This window comes from Podarcis muralis, chromosome 1 (genome assembly GCF_964188315.1).
Source record: "Podarcis muralis chromosome 1, rPodMur119.hap1.1, whole genome shotgun sequence".
In the NCBI taxonomy this organism is placed as follows: domain Eukaryota; kingdom Metazoa; phylum Chordata; class Lepidosauria; order Squamata; family Lacertidae; genus Podarcis; species Podarcis muralis.
Genome location: NC_135655.1, coordinates 60,002,864 through 60,015,599, shown reverse-complemented (window position 1 = coordinate 60,015,599; position 12,736 = coordinate 60,002,864). Strand labels below are relative to the sequence as shown.

At 39.4% G+C, this 12,736-nt stretch overlaps 1 protein-coding gene across 5 annotated transcripts in view; it reads right to left on the bottom strand.

Moving 5' to 3' along the window:
* NELL1 (neural EGFL like 1) overlaps nucleotides 1-12,736 on the bottom strand; it is a 381,897-nt gene that overhangs the window by 302,841 nt on the left and 66,320 nt on the right. The window lies entirely within an intron of this gene.

Sequence of the window (12,736 nt, the reverse complement as noted above, 5' to 3'; positions counted from 1 at the left end):
TTGCCTGTTCACACTACGCAAGTTGCCAATTATTATCTACTAATTTCTTTTTGGCAAGGGTTGCTAGTCATCTTAACATTCACTGAATCCCATCTTCAGCTTACCCTACTTTGTTTTCAGAATCCTGTTCCTTTTCTTAAAATAAAAAAAAAAATATGCAGCTGATTTTGCATTATTTTACAAACTGTCATTCCTCCCGCTACCCACCCCGATCCAGACAGAAGGGAGAATTGACTTTCATGGGAAATATGTGTAAATTACCACAGGACGACGAAAAATGATATGTAATCCAATTAATGTCACTGGAAACAATGGTGCAGGAATATGTTCCTGAAGTAATATGCTGTACATTTGCCAAGTCAGAGACACTCAGAACTACAAGGCTGTTGAGATCTTCCCAGTGGTAGTACTACTATATATGGCTTAAATGGTTCAGCATATAAATATTAATGAAGCTTGTGGCTTCTGTCATGCAACATAAAGGTTAATGGGTACATTTCTGTTTTTCCATTTCTTGAATACTGTACATTCTGGAATCTGATCTGCATATATACAAGTGTTACAAAAAGTCACCGAATCCTTTAGGTTTCCTATTAGTGTTTGAAGTAATTTGTGAAGAATCATTTTTTCTTAATTAAGTTTTTCATTTTTTATTCATTACATTGTTACATGTAAACCTGGCATGCACTAGCTCTGCTTCAATGCATTTTATCATTTATCCCCTCTTTGTGAAGTCAGAGGGGGAAAGAATGCAGCACTGTATGTAGGAAAGATTGTTCTTTGGAGAGCCCAATTCCCACAGTTCCTGGAAGAACCAATTGTCAATTCTAAATGGAACTCAATCTTGTGACAGCAAACATTTTATAAAATTTACATACCTTTTGCAAAAATAAAAACGAACCTCAAAGCAGTTTACAATTACCAGTAAAATAGTTAAAAACAACTATTTAAAATATTTTTTTTAATAATTAAAACTGACTGTAAACTAAAATAGAAACACTGTTTGCCTACACTGCCTTAAAGGTAAAGGACCCCTGACAGTTAAGTCCAGTCGCAGATGACTCTGGGGTTGCGGCACTCATCTTGCTTTACAGGCTGAGGGAGCTGGCGTTTGTCCACAGACAGTTTTTCCAGGTCATGTGGCCAGCATGACTAAGCTGCTTCTGGCAAAACGGAAACACCGTTTACCTTCCCGCTGGAGCGGTACCTATTTATCTACTTGCACTTTTTGGCATGCTTTTGAACTGCTAGTTTGGCAGGAGCTGGGACTGAGCAATGGGATTCGAGCATCGTGAGGATTCGAACCGCCAACCTTCTGATCGGCAAGCCCAAGGGGCTCAGCGGTTTAGACCACAGCGCCACCCGCGTCCCTTATTGGGAGGCATTTTTAAAGTTTTTGAATGAGAACCTGTAGCCCTCTAGATGTTGTTACGAGTATAACTCCCATCATCCCTGGGCACTGCCTATGCTAGTTAGTACTGAGAGGACTTAGTGCTGAGCAAACATATACATCTGATATATGTAATACTTTATTAGCAATACTTTTTCGATTTCACAAGTGTTCTGAATGTTAAGTTATACCAATGCAGAATTTGACATCTTTTTATGAAAAGATGGCAAATTCTGAACTTACACTGTCAGTGGAGATAACTCCCACTGTTGGCCCCAAGTGTTAATAGCTACAAAATCCACAGTTGCACACTGTGGTCCTAATAAAGATACTTTGGAGCTTTTCCTTATGGGACAAAATGGCCACTCTCAGGGACAGTCATTCAAACACTAAAAAGACAAAGCGGTAGGAAGTCAGGAAACCCTAAAAGGCAGTAGAGGCCAAGAAATATTCATTTAATATAATTACGTACACAGACTCCTGGATGTGTGAAATCAATCAAACATTAGGAGGAGAAATATTAACTCAGCAATGAAAACACACTATAGCATTGAAGTTAAACAGACATCACAGTACTGTATAGCTCTAGTCAAATTAAAGTCCCTTTTATAGTATAATAAACACTGGAGTAGCCATTTTGTGTGTGTGTGTACAATTCTCCCTAACAGCAACATGACATTATCAAGCCCCATTGCTCCCAAGTGCCTTGCTGTATTTGCAATCAAAACACACAGCGACAAGGAGTCGTGCTGCTCCAGGCAGTGGGTGACTGGATTACCAATTTTTAAAAGTTTAAAAGACAGGAACATATTTTACAGGAATGGAGGGAGCAATGCAGTCCTTGGGCTGCCTCATAAAGGAATCTCTGGGACTGCTCACAGATCAGACACCTGTGTGCCTTCCCATTCCACTTAGTCTAGCCTTGAAATATAAGGGTTTGTGATGGATCAGTCTCTAAGTGGACTGAAAACTGGAACCAATGTCCATGTGACATTTTTTTCTACACTGAGGAATTTTCTATGCAGATTAAAATCGGTACCCCTCAATATATTATGAAGCCCCATACCCACACATTGCTTGAAAGGTCTAAGAAATAAAAAAAAGCAAAATAAGGGGGGTTGGGGGAGATGTTGAAATTGCTGGTTAAAATCAGTGCAGCTTTGAAAGGTTCAGTCCATTTTGATTTAAAATGGTATCCAACTGTAGCCAAACATAGATGAAAACCTGTTCCTTGATCTCAGGAACCAGCACACAAACTATGATGATGATATCTTAAGAGGGATCCAAATGTGTATCAAAGAAACAAAACTTTTTAAAATATATAGTAGATAGTGCAGTTGAAATATGGCATATTTATTTTGCTGCAATTACACTGGAAAGATGGTACTTCAATGTATGTAGTCATGACAAAATAAAAAATTGTCCCATGATGTGCTTCTCACAAGTGTACTACAACACAGAAATTCTCTAGGTAGGAAAAATGCCATGTGTGAGTCACCTCAGTTAAGCTGCATATGAAAGTTCGAAGATAATTATGTGTACCAGATCTCTACAAATCCACGGATGCCCCAGGGAATTGAAGTTAGGAGGAAAGGGAATCAGAGATACTCCCAAGAGTTCAGTACACTGAAAAGAAAAGAAAGGACCACAGTCTAACATATGCATAAGTAGGTATGCTAATCCAAAGATCTGAGAGTAAAGGCAGGGCGAAAGTGGAGCTGGCACTGCATTAGCCATTCTAGGCATTTTTAACAATTAAGCATCATGAATATAAGTGTTAATAAGGTAAGTAACAGGCAATTTTCTATATCAAAAGTCTCTGCACTGCTCTTTAAACAAAAAAAATAGCTTGATGATGTAGTCCACCAATCCTTCACCATCTTGCCTAGAGGACCGAACTCTGAGTTGTATTAAATAGCATTTCCTTTTGCTGCCATTCATAGCAGCTCATTTAGATCAGAAAAGAAACACATAAAAAACCTTCAATCAGCTAAAATTAATATTGTTACTGTCTTATAAAGCCCACCCACAATACAGATTGCAGCAATAACAATTAGCTAAGTGACATAAAATATCAGCTGAACACATAGACTGCATTCCTCTTGCTTTGTTAGATTCAGATTTCAGAAGCTGCCTGCTTGTAAGTCAATTAAGTTTGTTTAATTTTGTGCTCTGGTTATTTGTAAATTCTTTAGGATTGTCTTTCATCTCTCTCTCTAGCCATTTGTAAAACCTGAAAATAATTTGCAGCAGTCACAGATTTGTAGCTCGTGGGTGAGGTGGGAATAATACACACCAGACAATGGTCTTGGATGAGCACAGATCACAACTGAATTGATCACAAAGCAGGTAAGCAAGGTTGGCATGGGATGGTGACGTCACCTAGACAAGACTGTGTTTTGATTCTATGAGTCTATGGTCTGCTGCACCTTCCTTTCCCAGAAGCAAAATAGCCTAGCTTGCCCCAAAACAAAGTCTTGCTCAATCTTTTAACAGCCCCAAGTGGACTATGAGCTGCAGAATCACAAAGCAGCACTCTGGACGACTGTTTTTAGCCTCCATTGCAGATCATCAGAGAATCACAAGCCCAGGCCACAGCCATTTCCATAATGTCTGCCAGGGCTCAATGCAGTGAAGCAAAACTCTTACAACTTTCATCAGCATGTGCCATCCACTAGACATAATGCAACAACTTCAAGTCCCCTAGCTTTCTGCTGTGTTGGCAGTCCTAAAAAACAAATAAATCCAAAACTGACAGATATCAAGGTGCTCTTTCAGTAGGTTCGAAAATATAGTGACACCTGTCTTGTTGAAAGTCAATTAAATTTCCCATCCCAATGTCGATACCCAGCTACCAAAGAAATCAAGATTAACAAGGTCATTTTGCACACTTTCCTCCATAGCAGTGCACTTTTCCATCAGGTTATTTTGTAAAGGAAGACAAAAAGAAAGAAAAGCAGCTCAAATATGCTACAAAATCCATAGGCAATCAAAATAGAACCACAATAATAATGACTCAAGTTCAGCAAAAAGTGGCACTTTAAAGCAACAATCTTTGGGAATGTCAGGGTCTAATATCTGGCTCAGTAATCATGTATCAAATCAGCTCACCTGCAAAGCTAAAGGCTAGTAGTGTGGTCTGAATTATGATGCAGCATCTTTTTTATGTCCTGCTGCAAGAACTGCTTTTGCAGTCAATGCTGACCTGACCTATAGGTTCAAGTTAATCACAAAACTTCACTCTTCCTGAACCCACCTCCAAAAAAACCACAAAAGAACCCTGAAGTCCGTCCACCATTCAATATTCTCAAACTTTGGCTACTATCTATTTATGCACTGGTGCTAAAGGTGATAAGACAACCTTAAAAAAGAAGACAAGGCTCTCATATTTTTAACAGTTCTAAAACATAGTGAAATATGACCAGTGCATTTTGTCATGCAGGGGTGGCAAAATGCCCTCTTACTTTCTGATATTCCCTTTTCTACTGTTATTGTGTGTATTGCCAGATCAGATATGGCCAGTAGATGATGCTTCCTGGTTTCAACGTTTATTGTAGCTTTAAATCTTTATATATTTATTTGTATAATGAGGGCCTCATCATATAGCCAACTTATAATGAGGACATCGATGTTTTTTAACATAATCAAGACTACATATCTAGATGATAAGGGCTTGTTCCTCATTTCGTTATTTAATTAGAATTTGGCCAACTGCCAGATACCTGCTTAGTTTGACAAGTTACCATGCCCAAGACATGGACTGTACTTAGCTCAGCCAGAAGGAATGCCTACGTCGTGAACTTTCTGTTGGCCTTGATCCATGCCAACAGGAGAAATAAGGCCCACACATGCACACAGCCCAGGCCCCATTAGAGGAGGGCACCTGCTGATCTTGGCAGCTTCTTCTTCTTCTCTGGCAATCACTCGTAGCCGAGTAAGATTGTCTTCCATAAACACAGTTTTAACAATGAGTCCATAAGTGACTTTGGAGGCCAATTCTGGGTCCACAGGTCCTTCCACAGTGGGGACATTGGTTTCCGGGCAGGAGTTGATCATGGTGTGGATTTGCCAAGCCTTCCTCTTAGCACATTTCTCCCTTGCATCCTGAGTTCAAGTGTCTTCAAAGCCCATAACACCTCTGGTAAAGGCTGTTCTCCAACTGGAGCGCTCGTAGGCCAGTGTTTCCCAGTTTATACTACTTTTTTTAGATTTGCCTTGAGACAGTCTTTAAACCTCTTTTGTTGACCACCAGCATTACGCTTTCCATTTTTAAGTTCGGAATAGAGTAGTTGCTTTGGAAGACAATCATCAGGCATCCACACAACATGACCAGTCCAACAAAGCTGATGTTGAAGAATCCTTGCTTCAACACTGGTGACCTTTGCTTCTTCCAGTACACTGTAAAAATTTCCGGACACACCGTTGATGGAATCTTTCGAGATGGCGTTTATAAGTGGACCATGTTTCACAAACATACAGTAAGGTTGGTAGTACTGTGGCTTTGTAAACAAACATTTTGTTTTCCCTGTGAATGTCCCGGCCCTCAAACACTCTGCACTTCAATTGGGAGAAAGCTGCACTCGCAGAGCTCAGGCGATGCTGGATTTCGGCATCAATGTTGGCCCTTGTGGAAAGATAACTGCCTAGGTAGGAGAAGTGATTGATGTTTTCCAATGTTACACCATTGAGTTGGATTTGTGGCGCTGCAGAGGAGTTATTTTGTATTTGTTGGTGCAGCACATTGCTGTTTTGGATGTTGAGCGACAGGCCAAGCTTTTCGTAAACTTCTGCAAAGATATTTAGGATGGTTTGGGGGTCACCCTCTGAGCATGCACACACTATGTTGTCATCAGCATACTGAAGCTCTATGACAGAATTTATGGTAACCTTACTCTTTGCTTTCAGCCTGCTCAGGTTGAAGAGCTTTCCATCTGTTCAATATATGATTTCTACTCCAGTGGGGAGTTTCCCTTCAACAAAGTGTAGGATCATGGCAATGAAAATAATGAATAGAGTTGGGGCAATAACACAACCCTGTATAAGAAGGCTGCGCTTGGTGCAGACCAACGGGATCTGGACCTGATTAGGAAACCATCTCGTCAGGTTGCCTGCTTGCTGCTTAAGAAATCCCCAGCAGCTGTGGGAAGTATTGAGACTTATCAGGAAGCTGCTTCAGCCAGCTGTTAATTGGAAGCTGAAGGAGCAAACTACTGAGCTTCATTCTGTAAATTCTAACTACTTTGCTCATCTTAGCTGTTACTCTGCTGATTACATGTTACTTAGTGTTAAGTCTTTGCTCATTGTAAGTATTTGCTTATTTACTGTTAGGTTTTGGCTTATTGTAAGTCTTTATATTGTACAGCTTTATATTTCATATTTATGATTAGACTCTGTTATCAACTAATAAACAGAAGTCTTTCTTGCATCCAATAGCTTGTCTGCTCTTCTATTCGCTAACATCCAAAGAACTCTCCTGCTTTCTTGGTGTTTTCCGTGGCTGGGTAACCACTAGGAACTCCCCAAGATAGGGGAGGCAAAACACTGTGAAACTGATACCATATCCTTCTTCTGGTGGCACTAACTTCTGTTTCTCTTCACCTCTGCATGGCAGACCTGTGCTGCCTGAAGGGAACAGTGTTGTTCTGACATATGTTGTGATGGGGGTGACAAGGTCCTTTACCATTCCTCTTTCATAACATTTTATTTGTACAGAATGAACCTGCAAGTGTCAGAGTCACTCCTGGGCAGCTTAATTTGCATCATGTGCATATTATATCTGTAATCTGAATATTAAAGGTCAAGGGACCCCTGACTATTAGGTCCAGTCGTGACCGACTCTGGGGTTGCGACGCTCATCTCGCTTTACTGGCCGAGGGAGCCGGCGTACAGCTTCCAGGTCATGTGGCCGGCATGACTAAGCCGCTTCTGGCGAACCAGAGCAGCGCACGGAAATGCCGTTTACCTTCCCGCCTGAGCGGTACCTATTTATCTACTTGCACTTTGACGTGCTTTCGAACTGCTAGGTTGGCAGGAGCAGGGACCAAGCAACGGGAGCTCACCCCGTTGCGGGGATTCAAATCGCCGACCTTCTGATCGGCAAGTCCTAGGCTCTGTGGTTTAACCCACAGCGCCACCCGCATCCTTAATTTGAATATTAGACACATGCAAATCAAGCAAATTCACTTTAACATTTTCTCCTTGCAAATGCTATAGTTGTTTCTGCCCAAGCAATCAGTACATGGTATACAGATATAGATATAATATAGATATAGGTATGAGAAGAAATGGGCCTGACTGTTGGACTTTGGATGTGGCTTACTGTATCAAATCTGGTGTTTTTCTTGACCTGTTGGACTGCCAAACTACTCACTGGCATTCACCCTTGGGACTTTGCATACCAGCAGGACTTGACGCCACATGCGTTCAGGACAATTGTATGTTAGTGATTATTTTATGTCTTATATTGAATTTTATTTTATTACAATTTGAATAGCCAGGAATTCAACTTGTTAAATGTTCTTCAAAAACATATTTCAAGCCACCCGAAAGAAGCTTGTGGGCCACCTGTACTAGAGAACATAACAATCTCCCATCTATACTGAAGCCATGGATGAGGCTCCCCAATGCCAGGAAACAAATACAAAATTCACTGACTTCAGTGGGTGTATCTGTATTATGCCTTTAAAACTGGCTCAGCAGTCATTCCTTCAGCTCTTGGAACTTCAGTTCTATGAAGGGGGAGCTAGTGATCAGCAGAGGATTCTGATGCACTACAAATGCAAGATACCTGACATAATAAAAATTGCATACTGATATTCTGTGCGGAATTTTGGCAAAGCGTATTGTTATTTTTATGGAATACAATGAAACCTTTTTTTTTTTTAATGTAAGCTTTCCTAGATCCCAGCAGGCATTTCTAAAAAAGCCACATATGGCTGGAGAAAGTCAAATATTAGATTATGAGATCGGTGAATTTTATTACTTTTAATAAAAAGCTCATTGCTTAACTTGCTAGTAACTTCCAGCTGTTGTGGTTTTACAAAATAACATAAATATATTATTTTAAAATAATAGAATCCGTAACACTGGAAACCAAATCAATCAAATTGCCTTAGATAAGTTATTTGTCCTTTTGAGCTAGACTATCAATGAAAATGTGTGACATAAAATATACAGAGCAATGGATGGGAAGAGGTAGACAAAGTAGCTGACAAAGAAATGTGGGGTGTGGGGGTGTGTAAAAATATGGAGAATTTATTCCTAACTAATAGTGGCATAATTCTAGAGGTGTGCTCTACAGGACTCTCTGGGTGGTATTCAACTACGTTTTACTCAGAGTAAGCCAACTGAAATTAGTGAACATTACTAAGTTAGGTCCATGAATGTTAAACCCTGCTTTTCTATGAAAATGAATGAACAGAGCCAAAAAAATATTTGAGATAAAGCATGATAAGTATAGCTGAACAGGTCATGCTATTTATTTATGCTATTTATTTATTAAACTCTGAATAATGAGAGTGTGCCACAAACTGTACATACGCTTTACCTTCTGTCTCTTACTTTCACACCCATCTGCTTAGGAAAGTTCTGCCTAGTTAGTTACCAAGCCATTGCTTTCAAAAACCTGAGGTAAGTTTTAATCTTCAAGTAAGAGCTCTTACATACAATCCTTGCTTGTATAAAGAAAACCAAGAATAAAATTCAATTCTATCATATGAGCTGTCACTCACAGGTTGTGTTTATTGGACATCATAATAAACTATGGAAATGAATCTGAGCCTCCCTCGGTGTTATATCTGAACCTTATATTGCGGTTGATCATAACCCTGTTTTGTTGAAACAAGATGCTTTGTAAACCACATGGCTCGTTTGAAACAAACCATAGTTAAACACAGCTTGTCAGGTTTGGCTGACACAACCTGTAGCTAATCAAAAATAGAAGTAAGTGCTTCTGAACTCCTGCACTAGAGGAGAAGAGGTTTGGAGGTGAGTATGTAAGTCTGGGAGAAGGCTGGGTTCATTCCCATCATACATCAGGGTTTACTGTAACATCCAAACACAGCCACTGCTTAAAGTGGTATAGCCCATAATAGATTTACCATGTCTTCTGTTGTACAATAACTGGACCCAAATCCCATGATTTCAATCAATTTATTATCAAATGTGCACTTAGAATAATTGCCTGATGTAACATGACCTCATTAATTTAATTAATGGAAACAGCCAGGCACAGTGAACAAAGTTACACTCCCATCATGATAAAAATGGTTCACAGCAAGAGATGCTGCTCAGACTGCAGAATCCACATTTCCACACCTTTGGTCTATTTGACATTATGCTTCCTTTGCAAGCTTCAGGCATAAACCAACAGGAAAAAAAGCTGCATCATTTGATAATTTCCAATTTCCCGTTGGTAAATGACTCCTGCTAGCTGCTAGCAAAATAACTGATAAAACCAGTATTCTTTTCTTCCTTTGCTAAGATATTAAGGTGACCTTTTAAAATGCATATAATATTTATGTGATAGAAGGATGCAATTAAGCAGGCCACTATTATATACAAGTCACTTAAGGTATACTGAATTTAGTGAAGACCTAATTGTTGGCTCTTAAGAACTACAGAGCCTATTTTAAAATGAAATAAAACATAGTGAAGCAGGAAATAGAAAACTATTCAATCTTTATAAATTTAACATCCATGCTGAAGTAAACCACAATACATGCATGATAAACTAAGGAAGAGGAAGAAGACACAAGGGCTGTAACTTATGGCTAAGGTTATAAGAATTTAAGAGAAGGAAAACAATGGCTGAAAAAAATCACTTGAGTCAGTAATTGAACTTAAGCAAACTCCTCAGACCAGAACTGCTCTAATAAGAACAAGCAAGTAGCACAAGACTCCAAAACAACAAGAAGATTAAATCAAAAGGAATAAATGAAAAGGAACTGTGGCATTTGAAAGAAAGGGACTGGGTTAGACTTCAGTAAAAGAAAAACCTTGTGTAACTTTTTAAAGAATATTCTTACTCCACAGAGACAGAATATGCAAAAGAGCATAAGGTATGCAAGCTTTGAATAACCCTTTCCTAAAGCACTGGGGTTGGAAAGCCCTAATACAATAATTCTCTCTGATTACAAACTTGGCCTATTAAGTTACAACACAGCTAACCCTCCTTCCTCTCCCCAATCCAGCATTAGGTGTCAGGGTCCCTGTACCTTTACCTTTAACCCCACCCTGGCATGTTCTGCATACAGCTCACTTAGAAAGATTAGTTTCACCTTTAACAGTCAAGTTGTCTGCAGCTTTCTTTTGACATCTAAGTAGTCAAAGCAACACAAGGCACTCTAGATTGGGGCACCTCATACAGATAATGCTTTTCCTTGGACAAGCCCAGAATCTCTCTGAAGCACCCCGCTTTGGATTGAGATTCAGCTGAATCCACTGCACACCACTAACAGAGCTGTCATAACTTTTTCTGTCATCATACTTCAGCCTAAGTAGTCTGAGGCTATTTTATCAGTGGAAATGACTGGTCTCTTTTATCTGTTTTATTGTATTTTAAATTGCTGTAAATTGCCCTGGGTAAGTTGGCATCTTTCAGGGAGGGTAAGAAATCTAATAAACAATAACACTAATACTGCTACTAATGATGATGATGATGAAAATTATAGTATAATTTTATTGTATACTAATGTTTTAGTATCTGTGAAGTGCTTGGCAATTTTGAAATGTTAAGGAGTATATAAATGATAATAAATAACAGCTGCTCAGATGTTACTAGCCCAGAGATGGAAAGAAGATTAAGTCCTACCAGAGAAGAATGGCAAACTAAGCTGTTGGAGTATGCTGAAATGGCAAAACTGACCAGGAAGCTCAGGAACCAAGAAGACCAAAACTTTAATAAAGAATGGGGAAAATTTAGAATTCACTTGGGAGACCACTGCAAGCAGATGAAAACATTAGCAGGATTGCAGTAACACTTGTAATGTACCAAATCTTATGGACAAAATGGAGAGATATAAAATATGGATTACTGAATAATATGAAGTTGAAAAGGTTGACAATAAAACCCATGGAGAGGAAGGTGGAAAGTCCAGAGATTTGAAGAAATCTTTAAATATGGATATGTATTTTGTATTGTTATAATTCTATACATGTAAAATCAAATAAAAAACATTTCTAAATAAATAAATAAAGGGATGCATTCAATTACAGAAATACCCACAGTTCATAGAAATTCACCAAAAATATTGGTTAATAATAATAATTTTATTATTTATACCGCACCCATCTGGCTTGGTTTCCCCAGCCACTCTGGATGGCTTACATATGTACAGTATATGGTTCCATATATTCTGTGTATTTGGGAAATATGTTCAGTTAGCATCCAGGCAATGCTATTCAAAGTCTTGGGAACATCACCTGCCTCTTAAGGAACATGACTCTCTCCCTCTTTCTTTCTCAATCTCTATATTAAACCTATGGCACTGGCTAAATTAATAAATTTGATCTGCTTCTCTTTTGACTCTTGCTGTACCTATTTTGTACTTTAGGACTTCTGGTGTTCTGCTGTCATTGCTATTATTGGAGGGTTTTATTCATTAACAACGCAGTGGCTTTACTTCAGGGGAAGTACCTAGAATTAAATGGTGTTTTGTTTTTTGTTTTTGAAAAGTGGCTAATAAATTGGAGAACAGACAAAATAAATAAAAATGACAGACTACCAGACAAGCAGTTCTTTTCTCTTTTTGCATGCTCCTCTCTTTGCAGGGAGTGTCATGCGGAGATAACAGCAGCTCAAATGTGCTTGTGAGGAGTCATTCTAAGGCAGGGATGGGGAATCTCTTCATCCCAGCAGGCCAGAATTTTATCTCCCCAACCCTGGTGGGCCACATTTGACAACCACAAATCACCTGGCATCACTGTGACACCAGGTGATTGACAGGTAGGGGAGATAAAGATCTGCTGCATGTCAGGAATTCAAAGCACTGTGTTGGGTTTACAGGTAGCCCTGCTTGGTGCTTTGAAGTACCACTGAGGCTGGGTGTAACTCCAAGCCTAATTTCTGCAGGGATTGGGGAGCTCACTGGATTGGCGTGGCTCAAAACCTGCTGTTCCAAGGAAAGAAAAAATGCTCCTTTTAAAAACTGGACATTTTTTTTCTTTACAAAGAAGCCTGCAAACCCGCTTGGGAAGTGCTGTGCAAGGAGACTTCCAAACTCTGTGCTTTGCACCAACTGATTGGTGTTTAGGAAGCACTGCAATGACAAACCTAGACAGCATCTTAAAAAGCAGAGACATCACCTTGCCAACAAAGGTCCGTATAGTAAAAGCCATGGTTTTCCC